Raw genomic sequence first — 18,091 nt, 5'->3', positions numbered from 1 at the left:
GTTTCCAATATGGGGTCACTTGTGGGGGGTTTGTACTGTTTGGGTACATCAGGGGCTCTGCAAATGCAACGTGACGCCTGCAGACCAATCCATTTAAGGCTGCATTCCAAATGGCGCTCCTTCCCTTCCGAGCTCTGTCATGCACCCAAACAGTGGTTCCCCCCCACATATGGGGTATCAGCGTACTCAGGACAAATTGGACAACAACTTTTGGGGTCTAATTTATCCTGTTACCCTTGTAAAAATACAAAACTGGGGGCTAAAAAATCATTTTTGTGAAAAAAAAAAAAGAATTTTTATTTTCACGGCTTTGCGCTATAAACTTTAGTGAAACACTTGGGGGTTCAAAGTTCTCAAAACACATCTAGATAAGTTCCTTGGGAGGTCTAGTTTCCAATATGGGGTCACTTGTGGGGGGTTTGTACTGTTTGGGTACATCAGGGGCTCTGCAAATGCAACGTGACGGCTGCTGACCAATCCATTTAAGTCTGCATTCCAAATGGCGCTCCTTCCCTTCCGAGCTCTGTCATGCGCCCAAACAGTGGTTCCCCCCCACATATGGGGTATCAGCGTACTCAGGACAAATTGGAAAACAAATTTTGGGGTCCAATTTATTCTGTTACCCTTGTAAAAATACAAAGCTGGGTGCTAAAAAATCATTTTTGAGAAAAAAAATAAAAATTATTTTCACGGCTCTGCGTTATAATCTGTAGTGAAACACTTGGGGGTTCAAAGCTCTCAAAACACATCTAGATAAGATCCTTAGGGGGTCTACTTTCCAAAATGGTGTCACTTGTAGGGAGTTTCAATGTTTAGGCACATCAGGGGCTCTCCAAACGCAACATGGCGTCCCATCTCAATTCCAGTCAATTTTGCATTGAAAAGTCAAATGGCGCTCCTTCCCTTCCAAGCTCTGCCATGCGCCCAAACAATGGTTTACACCCACATATGGGGTATCAGCGTACTCAGGACAAATTGGCCAACATTTTTTGGGGTCCAATTTCTTCTCTTACCCTTGGGAAAATAAAAAATTGGGGGCAAAAAGATCATTTTTGTGAAAAAATATGATTTTTTATTTTTACGGCTCTGCATTATAAACTTCTGTGAAGCACTTGGTGGGTCAAAGTGCTCACCACACATCTAGATAAGTTCCTTAGGGGGTCTACTTTCCAAAATGGTGTCACTTGTAGGGAGTTTCAATGTTTAGGCACATCAGGGGCTCTCCAAACGCAACATGGCGTCCCATCTCAATTCCAGTCAATTTTGCATTGAAAAGTCAAATGGCGCTCCTTCCCTTCCAAGCTCTGCCATGCGCCCAAACAATGGTTTACACCCACATATGGGGTATCAGCGTACTCAGGACAAATTGGCCAACATTTTTTGGGGTCCAATTTCTTCTCTTACCCTTGGGAAAATAAAAAATTGGGGGCAAAAAGATCATTTTTGTGAAAAAATATGATTTTTTATTTTTACGGCTCTGCATTATAAACTTCTGTGAAGCACTTGGTGGGTCAAAGTGCTCACCACACATCTAGATAAGTTCCTTAGGGGGTCTACTTTCCAAAATGGTGTCACTTGTAGGGAGTTTCAATGTTTAGGCACATCAGGGGCTCTCCAAACGCAACATGGCGTCCCATCTCAATTCCAGTCAATTTTGCATTGAAAAGTCAAATGGCGCTCCTTCCCTTCCAAGCTCTGCCATGCGCCCAAACAATGGTTTACACCCACATATGGGGTATCGGCGTACTCAGGACAAATTGGCCAACATTTTTTGGGGTCCAATTTCTTCTCTTACCCTTGGGAAAATAAAAAATTGGGGGCAAAAAGATCATTTTTGTGAAAAAATATGATTTTTTATTTTTACGGCTCTGCATTATAAACTTCTGTGAAGCACTTGGTGGGTCAAAGTGCTCACCACACATCTAGATAAGTTCCTTAGGGGGTCTACTTTCCAAAATGGTGTCACTTGTAGGGAGTTTCAATGTTTAGGCACATCAGGGGCTCTCCAAACGCAACATGGCGTCCCATCTCAATTCCAGTCAATTTTGCATTGAAAAGTCAAATGGCGCTCCTTCCCTTCCAAGCTCTGCCATGCGCCCAAACAATGGTTTACACCCACATATGGGGTATCAGCGTACTCAGGACAAATTGGCCAACATTTTTTGGGGTCCAATTTCTTCTCTTACCCTTGGGAAAATAAAAAATTGGGGGCGAAAAGATCATTTTTGTGAAAAAATATGATTTTTTATTTTTACGGCTCTGCATTATAAACTTCTGTGAAGCACTTGGTGGGTCAAAGTGCTCACCACACATCTAGATAAGTTCCTTAGGTGGTCTACTTTCCAAAATGGTGTCACTTGTAGGGGGTTTCAGTGTTTAGGCACATCAGGGGCTCTCCAAACGCAACATGGCGTCCCATCTCAATTCCAGTCAATTTTGCATTGAAAAGTCAAATGGCGCTCCTTCCCTTCCAAGCTCTGCCATGCGCCCAAACAATGGTTTACACCCACATATGGGGTATCAGCGTACTCAGGACAAATTGTACAACAACTTTGGGGGTCCATTTTCTCCTGTTACCCTTGGTAAAATAAAACAAATTGGAGCTGAAATAAATTTTGTGTGAAAAAAAGTTAAATGTTCATTTTTATTTAAACATTCCAAAAATTCCTGTGAAACACCTGAAGGGTTAATAAACTTCTTGAATGTGGTTTTGAGCACCTTGAGGGGTGCAGTTTTTAGAATGGTGTCACACTTGAGTATTTTCTATCATATAGACCCCTCAAAATGACTTCAAATGAGATGTGGTCCCTAAAAAAAAATGGTGTTGTAAAAATGAGAAATTGCTGGTCAACTTTTAACCCTTATAACTCCGTCACAAAAAAAAATTTTGGTTCCAAAATTGTACTGATATAAAGTAGACATGTGGGAAATGTTACTTATTAAGTATTTTGCGTGACATATGTCTGTGATTTAAGGGCATAAAAATTCAAAGTTGGAAAATTGCAAAATTTTCAAAATTTTCGCCAAATTTCCATTTTTTTCACAAATAAACGCAAGTTATATCGAATAAATTTTACCACTAACATGAAGTACAATATGTCACGAGAAAACAATGTCAGAATCGCCAAGATCCGTCAAAGCGTTCCAGAGTTATAGCCTCATAAAGGGACAGTGGTCAGAATTGTAAAAATTGGCCCGGTCATTAACGTGCAAACCACCCTTGGGGGTGAAGGGGTTAAAAAAAAAAAGAATTAAAATAAAAAAGTTACATACTCACCTCCTGGAGCGGCTGGTATCTGATGGTTGTTGCACCTCCTAGAGCGGCCGGTACACGATGCTTGTTGCACCTGGAGTGGCCGGTACCCGATGCTTGTTGCGCGCTCCGGTCCCAAGAGTGCATTGCGGTCTCACGAGATGATGACGTAGCGGTGTTGTGAGACAGAAAGACGGAAGTGCCCTTAGATAATTAGATAGTAGATTACCCCGCTCACCAATTCGGAACCCGAGAGGCCCGGCCCACCAAATCGGACCCCGAGGGGCCCGGCCCACCAAATCGGACCCAGAGTGACCCCGCCCCCTAAATCAGACCCAGAGTGACCCCGCCCACCAAATCGGACCCAGAGTGGCTCCGCCCACCAAATCGGACCCAGAGTGACCCCTTCCACCAAATCAGACCCAGAGTGACCCCTTCCACCAAATCGGACCCAGAGTGACCCCTTCCACCAAATCGGACCCAGAGTGACCCCTTCCACCAAATCGGGCCCAGAGTGACCCCTTCCACCAAATCGGGCCCAGAGTGACCCCTTCCACCAAATCGGGCCCAGAGTGACCCCTTCCACCAAATCGGGCCCAGAGTGACCCCTTCCACCAAATCGGACCCAGAGTGACCCCGCCCACCAAATCGGACCCTGAGGTGCCCAGCCCACCAAATCAGACCCTGAGGTGCCCAGCCCACCAAATCGGACCGAGTGACCCCACCCACCAAATTGGTCCCTAAGGTGCCCCGCCCACCAAATCGGACCCCGAGGGGCCCGGCCCACCAAATCGGACCCAGAGTGACCCCGCCCCCTAAATCAGACCCAGAGTGACCCCGCCCACCAAATCGGACCCAGAGTGACCCCTTCCACCAAATCGGGCCCAGAGTGACCCCGCCCACCAAATCGGACCCAGAGTGACCCCACCCACCAAATCGGACCCTGAGGTGCCCAGCCCACCAAATCAGACCCTGAGGTGCCCAGCCCACCAAATCGGACCGAGTGACCCCACCCACCAAATTGGTCCCTAAGGTGCCCCGCCCACCAAATCGGACCCAGAGTGGCTCCGCCCACCGAATCGGACCCAGAGTGGCCGCGCCCACAGAATCGGACCAAAAGTGACCCCGCCCACCGAATCGGACCTAGATTTACCCCGCCCACAAAATCAGACCCAGATTGACCCAACCCACCAAATCGGACCGCCTGAGGGGCACCCAAGTGTGAAAGTCTTGCAGGGGCAGCCCGGGCACCATTCCAAAGCACTATCTGTAGTTCCTTCAGGAAATACCCATCTAGTTATAGTGCTTTGGAACAAAGCACTATACTGTTATTCCACCGTGGTAAACTTCTTCTTATTCTTATTATTCAGTCCGCACGTAATGCAGCCCGAACCGCTAAACTCACAGACTCCAGTGAGGTGTCATTTCGAAGCCAGCGTTCCTGAGAGGTGTGCTAAGTATTTTTCGTGTCGATCGGATTTGTAGTTTTTGCGCAATTTGTGTTTGAAAAAAGTCTTTCAATGCGTTTCAATGGAGAAATTTTCCTATACGTTTATAATGGGCTGGTTTCTGAGGCAATTTCTAAAAATAACTGCCACCTGGCTGATTAGCTCATTGATATGCGCAGTGAGACACAGTTACTATGCCAACTCCTATGAAATCTACATCAGCTCACCAGGTCACAAGTTTTGTCAGATAATATCAGCTCTTAAAGTGACAGTACAGCACAATTCCAAACCACTATCCGTAGTCTTATGATTATTAGACTGTGGCCCGATTCTAACTCATCGGGTATTCTAGAATATGCATGTCCACGTAGTATATTGCACAGCCACGCAGTATACAGTGCAGAGCCGTGCAGTACACAGCGCAGAGCCGCGCAGTACACAGCGCAGAGCCGCGCAGTACACAGCGCAGAGCCGCGCAGTATAAAGCGCAGAGCCGCGCAGTACACAGCGCAGAGCCGCGCAGTACACAGCGCAGAGCCGTGCAGTACACAGCGCAGAGCCGCGCAGTATAAAGCGCAGAGCCGTGCAGTACACAGCGCAGAGCCGCGCAGTACACAGCGCAGAGCCGTGCAGTACACAGCGCAGAGCCGCGCAGTATAAAGCGCAGAGCCGTGCAGTACACAGCGCAGAGCTGCGCAGTACACAGCGCAGAGCCGCGCAGTACACAGCGCCGAGCCGCGCAGTACACAGCGCAGAGCCGCGCAGTATAAAGCGCAGAGCCGCGCAGTACACAGCGCAGAGCCGCGCAGTACACAGCGCAGAGCCGTGCAGTACACAGCGCAGAGCCGCGCAGTTTAAAGCGCAGAGCCGTGCAGTACACAGCGCAGAGCCGCGCAGTACACAGCGCAGAGCCGTGCAGTACACAGCGCAGAGCCGCGCAGTATAAAGCGCAGAGCCGTGCAGTACACAGCGCAGAGCCGCGCAGTACACAGCGCAGAGCCGCGCAGTATAAAGCGCAGAGCCGCGCAGTATAAAGCGCAGAGCCGCGCAGTACACAGCGCAGAGCCGCGCAGTACACAGCGCAGAGCCGTGCAGTACACAGCGCAGAGCCGCGCAGTATAAAGCGCAGAGCCGTGCAGTACACAGCGCAGAGCCGCGCAGTACACAGCGCAGAGCCGTGCAGTACACAGCGCAGAGCCGCGCAGTATAAAGCGCAGAGCCGCGCAGTACACAGCGCAGAGCCGTGCAGTACACAGCGCAGAGCCGCGCAGTATAAAGCGCAGAGCCGTGCAGTACACAGCGCAGAGCCGTGCAGTACACAGCGCAGAGCCATGCAGTACACAGCGCAAAGCCGCGCAGTATAAAGCGCAGAGCTGCGCAGTATAAAGCGGAGAGCCGCGCAGTACACAGCGCAGAGCCGAGCAGTACACAGCGCAGAGCCGCGCAGTAGACAGCGCAGAGCCGTGCAGTACAGAGCGCAGAGCCGCACAGTATAAAGCGCAGAGCCGCGCAGTATACCGCGCAGAGCCGCGCAGTACACCGCGCAGAGCCGCGCAGTACACAGCGCAGAGCCGCGCAGTACACAGCGCAGAGCGCGCAGTACACAGCGCAGAGCCGCGCAGTACACAGCGCAGAGCCGAGCAGTACACAGCGCAGAGCCGCGCAGTACACAGCGCAGAGCCGCGCAGTACAGAGCGCAGAGCCGCACAGTATAAAGCGCAGAGCCGCGCAGTACACAGCGCAGAGCCGCGCAGTACACAGTGCAGAGCCGCACAGTACACAGCACAGAGCCGCGCAGTACACAGCGCAGAGCCACCCAGTATACAGCGCAGAGCCGCGCAGTACGCAGCGTAGAGCCACGCAGTATGCAGCGCAGAGCCGCGCAGTATACAGCGCTGAGCCGCGTAGTATACAGCGCAGAGCCCCGCAGTATACAGTGCAGAGCCCCGCAGTATACAGCGCGGACACGCGCAGTACACAGCACGGACACGCGCAGTACACAGCGCAGAGCCGCGCAGTACACAGCGCAGAGCCGCGTAGTATACAGCGAAGAGCCACGCAGTATATAGCGCAGAGCCGCGCAGTACAAAGCGCAGAGCTGCGCAGAGCTGCGCAGAGCTGCGCAGTATACAGCGCAGAGCCGCGCAGTATACAGCGCAGAACGCGCAGTACACAGTGCAGAGCCGCGCAGTACACAGCGCAGAGCCGTGCAGTACACAGCGCAGAGCCGCGCAGTACACAGCGCAGAGCCACGCAGTATACAGCGCAGAGCCGCGTAGTATACAGCGCAGAGCCACGCAGTATACAGCACAGAGCCACGCAGTATACAGCGCAGAGCCACGTAGTTATACTGCCCAGTCACGTAGTATATTGTCCAGTCACATAGTATACTGCATATCCCTGTTAAAAAAAAAAAGAATTAAAATAAAAAAGTTACATACTCACCTCCTGGAGCGGCCGGTATCTGATGGTTGTTGCACCTCCTAGAGCGGCCGGTACACGATGCTTGTTGCACCTGGAGTGGCCGATACCCGATGCTTGTTGCGCGCTCCGGTCCCAAGAGTGCATTGCGGTCTCACGAGATGATGACGTAGTGGTGTTGTGAGACAGAAAGACAGAAGTGCCCTTAGATAATTAGATAGTAGATTACCCCGCTCACCAATTCGGAACCCGAGAGGCCCGGCCCACCAAATCGGACCCCGAGGGGCCCGGCCCACCAAATCGGACCCAGAGTGACCCCGCCCCCTAAATCAGACCCAGAGTGACCCCGCCCACCAAATCGGACCCAGAGTGGCTCCGCCCACCAAATCGGACCCAGAGTGACCCCTTCCACCAAATCAGACCCAGAGTGACCCCTTCCACCAAATCGGACCCAGAGTGACCCCTTCCACCAAATCGGGCCCAGAGTGACCCCGCCCACCAAATCGGACCCAGAGTGACCCCACCCACCAAATCGGACCCTGAGGTGCCCAGCCCACCAAATCAGACCCTGAGGTGCCCAGCCCACCAAATCGGACCGAGTGACCCCACCCACCAAATTGGTCCCTAAGGTGCCCCGCCCACCAAATCGGACCCAGAGTGGCTCCGCCCACCGAATCGGACCCAGAGTGGCCGCGCCCACAGAATCGGACCAAAAGTGACCCCGCCCACCGAATCGGACCTAGATTTACCCCGCCCACAAAATCAGACCCAGATTGACCCAACCCACCAAATCGGACCGCCTGAGGGGCACCCAAGTGTGAAAGTCTTGCAGGGGCAGCCCGGGCACCATTCCAAAGCACTATCTGTAGTTCCTTCAGGAAATACCCATCTAGTTATAATTATTGCCCCGCTCACCAAATCGGACCCAGAGTGGCACCGCCTGCCAAATCGGACCCAGAGTGGCGCCGCCCGCAAAATCGGACCCAGAGTGGCGCCGCCCGCCAAATCGGACCCAGTGTAGCGCCGCCAGCCAAATCGGACCCAGAGTGGCGCCGCCCGCCAAATCGGACCCAGAGTGGCGCCGAACGCCAAATCGGACCCAGAGTGGCGCCGCCCGCCAAATCGGACCCAGAGTGGCGCCGCCCGCCAAATCGGACCCAGAGTGGCGCCGCCCGCCAAATCAGACCCAGAGTGGCGCCGCCCACCAAATCAGACCCAGAGTGGCGCCGCCCGCCAAATCGGACCCAGAGTGGCGCCGCCCGCCAAATCGGACCCAATGTGGCGCCGCCCGCCAAATCGGACCCGGAGTGGCGCCGCCCGCCAAATCGGACCCGGAGTGGCGCCGCCCGCCAAATCGGTCCCGGAGTGGCGCCGCCCGCCAAATCGGACCCGGAGTGGCGCCGCCCGCCAAATCGGACCCGGAGTGGCGCCGCCCGCCAAATCGGACCCAGAGTGGCGCCGCCCGCCAAATCGGACCCAGAGTGGCGCCGCCCGCCAAATCGGACCCAGAGTGGCGCCGCCCGCCAAATCGGACCCAGAGTGGCGCCGCCCACCAAATCGGACCCAGAGTGGCGCCGCCGGCCAAATCGGACCCAGAGTGGCGCCGAATGCCAAACCGGACCCAGAGTGGCGCCGCCCGCCAAATCGGACCCAGAGTGGCGCCGCCCGCCAAATCGGACCCTGAGTGGCGCCGAATGCCAAATCGGACCCAGAGTGGCGCCGCCCGCCAAATCGGACCCAGAGTGGCGCCGTCCGCCAAATCGGACCCAGAGTGGCGCCGCCCGCCAAATCGGACCCAGAGTGGCGCCGCCCGCCAAATCGGACCCAGAGTGGCGCCGCCCGCCAAATCGGACCCAGAGTGGCGCCGAATGCCAAATCGGACCCGGAGTGGCGCCGCCCGCCAAATCGGACCCGGAGTGGCGCCGCCCGCCAAATCGGACCCGGAGTGGCGCCGCCCGCCAAATCGGACCCGGAGTGGCGCCGCCCGCCAAATCGGACCCGGAGTGGCGCCGCCCGCCAAATCGGACCCGGAGTGGTGCCTCCCGCCAAATCGGACCCGGAGTGGCGCCGCCCGCCAAATCGGACCCAAAGTAACCCGGGCCACCAAATCGGACCCAGAGTGACCCGGGCCACCAAATCGGACCCAGAGTGACCCGGGCCACCAAATCGGACCCAGAGTGACCCGGGCCACCAAATCGGACCCAGAGTGACCCGGCCAACCAAATCGGACCCAGAGTGGCCTCAACCCTGAGGGGCTACAACTACCAAACCAGCGCCTGAGGGGCACCCAAGTGTGAAAGTCTTGCAGGGGCAGCCCGGGCACCATTCCAAAGCACTATCTGTAGTTCCTTCAGGAAATACCCATCTAGTATTATTATTGTAATCCGAACGTGGTAAACTTATTATTATTCAGTTTTTTTCTGCAATTAATGCGGCCCGAACCGCTGCATGCACAGACTCCAGTGAGGCGTCATTTCGAAGCCAGCGTCCACGAGAGGTGTGCTAAGTATTTTTCATGTCGATACGATTTGTAGTTTTTTAAAAAATTGCATTTAAAAAAAAAAAAATTCCCATAGGAAATAATGGCGAACTTTCCATTACCCCCAACTTGACCTTCCAAAGATGGCAGCTATGCAAATGTACGGTGTCCATTTTAGGACATGATCATTTATCAAAGTCAAACATCAGAATAAAGTGACTATGACACCCTCTCATCCCGTGTGTGAAAAGTAAGTGCACCCAGTGGCCCCGCCCCCCAAATCTGACACCGAGTGGCCCCGCCTCCCAAATGGGTCCCAGAGTGACCTCACCCACCGAATGGGTCCCAGAGTGGCGCCACCCGCCAAATCGGACCCAGAGTGGCGCCGCTCGCCAAATCGGACCAAGAGTGGCGCCGCCCGCCAAATCGGACCCTGAGTGGCGCCGCCCGCCAAATCGGACCCTGGGTGGCGCCGCCCGCCAAATCGGACCCTGGGTGGCGCCGCCCGCCAAATCGGACCCTGGGTGGCGCCGCCCGCCAAATCGGACCCGGGGTGGCGCCGTCCGCCAAATCGGACCCGGGGTGGTGCCGCCCGCCAAATCGGACCCAGGGTGGCGCCGCCCGCCAAATCGGACCCAGTGTGGCGCCGCCCGCCAAATCGGACCCAGAGTGGCGCCGCCCACCAAATCGGACCCAGAGTGACCCGGCCCACCAAATCGGACCCAGAGTGACCCGGGCCACCAAATCTGACCCAGAGTGACCCGGCCCACCAAATCGGACCCAGAGTGACCCGGCCCACCAAATCGGACCCAGAGTGGCCTCAACCCTGAGGGGCTACAACTACCAAACCAGCGCCTGAGGGGCACCCAAGTGTGAAAGTCTTGCAGGGGCAGCCCGGGCACCATTCCAAAGCACTATCTGTAGTTCCTCCAGGAAATACCCATCTAGTTCTTATTATTATTCAGTCCGCACGTAATGCGGCCCGAACCGCTTCACTCACAGACTCCAGTGAGGTGTCATTTCGAAGCCAGCGTCCCCAAGAGGTGTGCTAAGTATTTTTCGTGTCGATCGGATTTGTAGTTTTGGCGCAATTTGCGTTTGAAAATGTTTTTTCCCCTCATTGTAATGCTTTTCAATAGGGAAATTTTCACATAGGTTATAATGGCCGGGTTTCTGAGGCAATTTGAAATGTACCTGCCACCTGGCTGATTAGCTCATTGATATGCTCAGTCAGGCCCAGTTACTATGCCAACGCCTGCGAACTGTACATGACCCTAGCAGGACAGTTTTGGCAGATAATATCAGCTCTTAAAGTGATAGCACAGCACAATTTCAAAGCACTATCTATAGTCTTATTATAATTATTGCCCCGCTCACCAAATCGGACCCAGCCCGCCAAATCGGACCCAGAGTGGCGCCGCCCGCCAAATCGGACCCAGAGTGGCGCCGCCCGCCAAATCGGACCCAGAGTGGCGCCGCCCGCCAAATCGGACCCAGAGTGGCGCCGCCCGCCAAATCGGACCCAGAGTGGCGCCGCCCGCCAAATCGGACCCAGAGTGGCGCCGCCCGCCAAATCGGACCCAGAGTGGCGCCGCCCGCCAAATCGGACCCAGAGTGGCGCCGCCCGCCAAATTGGACCCAGAGTGGCGCCGCCCGCCAAATTGGACCCAGAGTGGCGCCGCCCGCCAAATCGGACTCAGAGTGGCGCCGTTCGGCCAAATCGGACCCAGAGTGGCGCCGCCCGCCAAATCGGACCCAGAGTGGCGCCGCCCGCCAAATCGGACCCAGAGTGGCGCCGCCCGCCAAATCGGACCCAGAGTGGCGCCGCCCGCCAAATCGGACCCAGAGTGGCGCCGCCCGCCAAATCGGACCCAGAGTGGCGCCGCCCGCCAAATCGGACCCAGAGTGGCGCCGCCCGCCAAATCGGACCCAGAGTGGCGCCGCCCGCCAAATCGGACCCAGAGTGGCGCCGCCCGCCAAATCGGACCCAGAGTGGCGCCGCCCGCCAAATCGGACCCAGAGTGGCGCCGCCCGCCAAATCGGACCCAGAGTGGCGCCGCCCGCCAAATCGGACCCAGAGTGGCGCCGCCCGCCAAATCGGACCCAGAGTGGCGCCGCCCGCCAAATCGGACCCAGAGTGGCGCCGCCCGCCAAATCGGACCCAGAGTGGCGCCGCCCGCCAAATCGGACCCAGAGTGGCGCCGCCCGCCAAATCGGACCCAGAGTGGCGCCGCCCGCCAAATCGGACCCAGAGTGGCGCCGCCCGCCAAATCGGACCCAGAGTGGCGCCGCCCGCCAAATCGGACCCAGAGTGGCGCCGCCCGCCAAATCGGACCCAGAGTGGCGCCGCCCGCCAAATCGGACCCAGAGTGGCGCCGCCCGCCAAATCGGACCCAGAGTGGCGCCGCCCGCCAAATCGGACCCAGAGTGGCGCCGCCCGCCAAATCGGACCCAGAGTGGCGCCGCCCGCCAAATCGGACCCAGAGTGGCGCCGCCCGCCAAATCGGACCCAGAGTGGCGCCGCCCGCCAAATCGGACCCAGAGTGGCGCCGCCCGCCAAATCGGACCCAGAGTGGCGCCGCCCGCCAAATCGGACCCAGAGTGGCGCCGCCCGCCAAATCGGACCCAGAGTGGCGCCGCCCGCCAAATCGGACCCAGAGTGGCGCCGCCCGCCAAATCGGACCCAGAGTGGCGCCGCCCGCCAAATCGGACCCAGAGTGGCGCCGCCCGCCAAATCGGACCCAGAGTGGCGCCGCCCGCCAAATCGGACCCAGAGTGGCGCCGCCCGCCAAATCGGACCCAGAGTGGCGCCGCCCGCCAAATCGGACCCAGAGTGGCGCCGCCCGCCAAATCGGACCCAGAGTGGCGCCGCCCGCCAAATCGGACCCAGAGTGGCGCCGCCCGCCAAATCGGACCCAGAGTGGCGCCGCCCGCCAAATCGGACCCAGAGTGGCGCCGCCCGCCAAATCGGACCCAGAGTGGCGCCGCCCGCCAAATCGGACCCAGAGTGGCGCCGCCCGCCAAATCGGACCCAGAGTGGCGCCGCCCGCCAAATCGGACCCAGAGTGGCGCCGCCCGCCAAATCGGACCCAGAGTGGCGCCGCCCGCCAAATCGGACCCAGAGTGGCGCCGCCCGCCAAATCGGACCCAGAGTGGCGCCGCCCGCCAAATCGGACCCAGAGTGGCGCCGCCCGCCAAATCGGACCCAGAGTGGCGCCGCCCGCCAAATCGGACCCAGAGTGGCGCCGCCCGCCAAATCGGACCCAGAGTGGCGCCGCCCGCCAAATCGGACCCAGAGTGGCGCCGCCCGCCAAATCGGACCCAGAGTGGCGCCGCCCGCCAAATCGGACCCAGAGTGGCGCCGCCCGCCAAATCGGACCCAGAGTGGCGCCGCCCGCCAAATCGGACCCAGAGTGGCGCCGCCCGCCAAATCGGACCCAGAGTGGCGCCGCCCGCCAAATCGGACCCAGAGTGGCGCCGCCCGCCAAATCGGACCCAGAGTGGCGCCGCCCGCCAAATCGGACCCAGAGTGGCGCCGCCCGCCAAATCGGACCCAGAGTGGCGCCGCCCGCCAAATCGGACCCAGAGTGGCGCCGCCCGCCAAATCGGACCCAGAGTGGCGCCGCCCGCCAAATCGGACCCAGAGTGGCGCCGCCCGCCAAATCGGACCCAGAGTGGCGCCGCCCGCCAAATCGGACCCAGAGTGGCGCCGCCCGCCAAATCGGACCCAGAGTGGCGCCGCCCGCCAAATCGGACCCAGAGTGGCGCCGCCCGCCAAATCGGACCCAGAGTGGCGCCGCCCGCCAAATCGGACCCAGAGTGGCGCCGCCCGCCAAATCGGACCCAGAGTGGCGCCGCCCGCCAAATCGGACCCAGAGTGGCGCCGCCCGCCAAATCGGACCCAGAGTGGCGCCGCCCGCCAAATCGGACCCAGAGTGGCGCCGCCCGCCAAATCGGACCCAGAGTGGCGCCGCCCGCCAAATCGGACCCAGAGTGGCGCCGCCCGCCAAATCGGACCCAGAGTGGCGCCGCCCGCCAAATCGGACCCAGAGTGGCGCCGCCCGCCAAATCGGACCCAGAGTGGCGCCGCCCGCCAAATCGGACCCAGAGTGGCGCCGCCCGCCAAATCGGACCCAGAGTGGCGCCGCCCGCCAAATCGGACCCAGAGTGGCGCCGCCCGCCAAATCGGACCCAGAGTGGCGCCGCCCGCCAAATCGGACCCAGAGTGGCGCCGCCCGCCAAATCGGACCCAGAGTGGCGCCGCCCGCCAAATCGGACCCAGAGTGGCGCCGCCCGCCAAATCGGACCCAGAGTGGCGCCGCCCGCCAAATCGGACCCAGAGTGGCGCCGCCCGCCAAATCGGACCCAGAGTGGCGCCGCCCGCCAAATCGGACCCAGAGTGGCGCCGCCCGCCAAATCGGACCCAGAGTGGCGCCGCCCGCCAAATCGGACCCAGAGTGGCGCCGCCCGCCAAATCGGACCCAGAGTGGCGCCGCCCGCCAAATCGGACCCAGAGTGGCGCCGCCCGCCAAATGGGACCCAGAGTGGCGCCGCCCGCCAAATCGGACCCAGAGTGGCGCCGCCCGCCAAATGGGACCCAGAGTGGCGCCGCCCGCCAAATGGGACCCAGAGTGACCCTGGCCACCAAATGGGACCCAGAGTGACCCGGGCCACCAAATCGGACCCAGAGTGACCCGGGCCACCAAATCGGACCCAGAGTGACCCGGGCCACCAAATCGGACCCAGAGTGACCCGGGCCACCAAATCGGACCCAGAGTGACCCGGGCCACCAAATCGGACCCAGAGTGACCCGGGCCACCAAATCGGACCCAGAGTGACCCGGGCCACCAAATCGGACCCAGAGTGACCCGGCCCACCAAGCCTCAACCCTGAGGGCTACAACTACCAAACCAGCGCCTGAGGGGCACCCAAGTGTGAAAGTCTTGCAGGGGCAGCCCGGGCACCTTTCCAAAGCACTATCTGTAGTTCCTTCAGGAAATACCCATCTAGTTATAGTGCTTTGGAACAAAGCACTATACTGTTATTCCACCGTGGTAAACTTCTTCTTATTCTTATTATTCAGTCCGCACGTAATGCGGCCCGAACCGCTTCACTCACAGACTCCAGTGAGGTGTCATTTCGAAGCCAGCGTCCCCAAGAGGTGTGCTAAGTATTTTTCGTGTCGATCGGATTTGTAGTTTTGGCGCAATTTGCGTTTGAAAAAAGTGTTTCAATGCATTTCAATACGGAAATTTTACCATACGTTTATAATGGGCCTGATTTCTGAGGCAATTTCTAAAAATAACTGCCAACTGCCACCTGGCTGATTGGCTCATTGATATGCGCAGTCAGACTCAGTTACTATGCCAACGCCTACGAACTCTACCATGACAGTTTTGCCAGATAATATCAACTCTTAAAGTGACCCACCCACCAATCGGATCCCGAGGTGCGCAGCCCACCAAATTGGACCCCGAGTGGCCTCGCCCAACAAATCGGACCCAGAGTGGCCTCGCCCACCAAATCGGACCCGGAGTGGCGCCGCCAGCCAAATCGGACCCGGAGTGACTCCGCCCGCCAAATCGGTTCCAGAGTGGCCCCACCCACCAAATCGGACCCAGAGTGGCCCCACCCACCAAATCGGTTCCAGAGTGGCCCCACCCACCAAATCGGACCCAGAGTGGCCCCACCCACCAAATCGGTTCCAGAGTGGCCCCACCCACCAAATCGGACCCAGAGTGGCCCCACCCACCAAATCGGTTCCAGAGTGGCCCCACCCACCAAATCGGTTCCAGAGTGGCCCCACCCACCAAATCAGCACCTGAGTAATGCAAACACCTCAGAATATCTCAAAACCTGAGGTAAAATACTGAGTGATGCGAACACTTCAGAATATCTCACGCCCTGAGTTGTCTACTTGTCCATAGGATTTTTGAGAATCGTGAAGTAAACCTCTGGGAGAGGTGAGCACCTCATAACTGGTTATGTTATGTTATGTACAGTAGATCTTTGGATGAGGCAAATGCCTCAGAGTGGGCCATATTGTGAGGTAACTCTCTGGGAGAGGAAAACGCCTCAGAGCTGCTAGTACCGTGAGGTAATTGTCTAGTTATTATAGTGCTTTGAAAAGCACTATCTTGTAATCTGAACGCTGCTAATTTATTATAGTGCTTTGAAAAAAACACTATTTTGATAATTCCTTGCTCTCAGTTCTACTGTATCTAATTGAGGGGGAAAAGCCTATTGTGTATGTTTTGGCTTTCTAATAGTTATGGATTCGAGCTGAAGGCACATCTTCAAACAGAAAACTTAAATTACACAAAAAATTGATAATATGCTTATTTTTTTGTCAATCAGCTGTGTGGTCAGCTGAAGTTGATTGCTGTGATGCAACCTAGGATTTTTACTTTCACTTTACCTCAGCCTGTGTGAGAGAGCACTTCAACATCTATTCAATTGGCATATTACACTGAACAGGTTAGAAAAATTATATGTAATTAATATATTAGTGATCATACATTTACTTATTGGCTCTTGTTATTGTCTGGTGCATTTTTTTTAACATTTGTTGGTAACTTATGGGACAGACACATTTTGGAGTCGCCAGTTGTTTTATGACAGGATTTTTCCATTACTCTGTTATTTGGTAGGATTGTTCTGAGAGGATTTTTCTATTTTGCTATATTCCCACTACTGTTATAGGTTTCCTATCACAGAAAAAGCTGAACGGGAGCATTTTTACCTTCAACTTTGCTACAGCCTGTGTAACCGAACACATCATCATCAATTCAATTAGCATATTACAGTGAACAGGTTAGAGACATTTTATGTAATTAATATATTGGAGATGATACATTTACTTACTGGCTTTTGTTATTGTCTGGTGCATTCTTTTTGGGTTTTTTTCTGTTAACCTATGGTGACAGACCCATTTCTGACCCACCATCTGTTTTATAGAATTTTTAGATTAGGCCTTATTCACACAGGAAATTAGTGCTAGCAAAATTGCTTTGAACAGAGGTGATTTTTTTTTCTATGGGCTCCTATGGTAGAATAATTGCTAGCAATTTAAAATTTAAAAATTTAGGGCAGTGCTTTCCTGTCATAGGACACCATAGTAAAAATATAGTCTCTGTTCAAAGTGATTGTTCACTAGAAAAATCGCTAGCAATAATTGCTAGGGAAAATCGCCTGAGTGAATAAGGTCTTAGGCTTCATGCACATGGCCACTTTTGCCCAGTGCTGCTGGTAATTATCATTTTGATTTTCTCCACCATTACCATTATAGGTCAGTGACCTACTGTATAATCAGCAATTACCACTGGTCTTTTTGCTGGCCCCATTGAAATAATTAGGGCGCAGTCCTACTATGAATTTTCGGTGGTGATAATCGCAGCCAGAAAAAGCACTTGTGTGAATAGGCTCTTAAGGCCCCATCACACAGTACGAGATTTGTCATAACGATTTGACAATCTGTGATGTAGCAGGCTTGTAACTCTGACTTCATACTGTGTGAAATACTGTACATGGTTGGGCCCCTGCTCTTCTTTGTATAAGGTGAAAGTTCAGCCCTTTCTTTGCTCCTAGGAATCCTGCTGTGACCGCGCTATCGCTACATGTGACAGCGGGATATGACATTGTATACATATGTCGCAGAATCACAATTGCAGAGGTTATCTGCCAGTGTGACAGGGCCCTTACTCTGTTATTTTAGAGGATTTTTCTATTAAGCTACATTTTCAGTATTGTTACAGGTTTTTGGTCACCTGCTCTGTCATAGAAACAACTGAACGAAAGGCAAGAGGAGAAAAATGTATTAATTTTTGTTCTTTTTGATAGTGGGAATGGAATGGATTCATTTGGCCTCTGTGGTATGCTTTCCGTTTTTAAAAATACAAAAGCAAAGGTTGCAACCCTTTTGTTTCTGTTTAAAAAAACTGAAAAGAATACAAAGGAATATAAAATGAATCATATAATTTCCCATTGCCTTCAATGAGAACAAAAACGAATCAATTTTTCTCAATTTTCTTCAATTCATGGATGGAGTAACTTGTAGAGAAAGGGAGTCAGAACAGTAGAAGTCAGCATTTAGGGCTAAAACACACGGCCAAAAAAAGCATCTGAATTCAGATGCTTTTTTTGGGCGTGTGTGAAGCTCTGGCCGCGAGTAAGCAGTGCAGAACTCTGAGGCTCAGGTGAGCCTCCGAGTACAGGCCAGACCGACCATGGCACTCAGAGACTGAACTCTGAGCACTGAGCAATTGTCGGGTGCTCAGAGTTCAGTCCCTGAGTGCCGTGTTCAGGCCGGGCTGTGCTCTGGGGCTCACCTGAGCTGCAGAGTTCAGTTCTGCAGACCAGGCATCCAGGGTGGATATCCCTGTCCAAATTTAGATGGGAATATTCACCCGTGTGTCTTTACCCTTACTTTGACAGGATTTTTCAGACAGAATTTATCTATTAGGTTGTGTTCACACATTCATTTTTTTCAGT

The 18,091-nt window shown here is 55.2% G+C and overlaps 1 long non-coding RNA gene across 3 annotated transcripts in view; it reads left to right on the top strand.

The window, feature by feature from the left end:
- Positions 1-18,091, top strand: part of LOC143815878 (uncharacterized) — a 216,821-nt gene that overhangs the window by 77,728 nt on the left and 121,002 nt on the right. The window contains exon 7 of one of the 3 annotated variants that reach the window (XR_013223836.1): positions 16,304-16,414. The exons of the other annotated variants lie outside the window; for them this stretch is intronic. This is a non-coding gene — a long non-coding RNA (uncharacterized LOC143815878). Of the gene's footprint in view, positions 1-16,303; positions 16,415-18,091 lie in introns of those variants that run through there. 3 annotated transcript variants of the gene reach the window in all.

This window comes from Ranitomeya variabilis, chromosome 3 (genome assembly GCF_051348905.1).
Source record: "Ranitomeya variabilis isolate aRanVar5 chromosome 3, aRanVar5.hap1, whole genome shotgun sequence".
Classification (NCBI taxonomy): domain Eukaryota; kingdom Metazoa; phylum Chordata; class Amphibia; order Anura; family Dendrobatidae; genus Ranitomeya; species Ranitomeya variabilis.
Note: the sequence above shows the minus strand (reverse complement) of the source record. Positions and strands in the feature narration are given on the sequence as shown.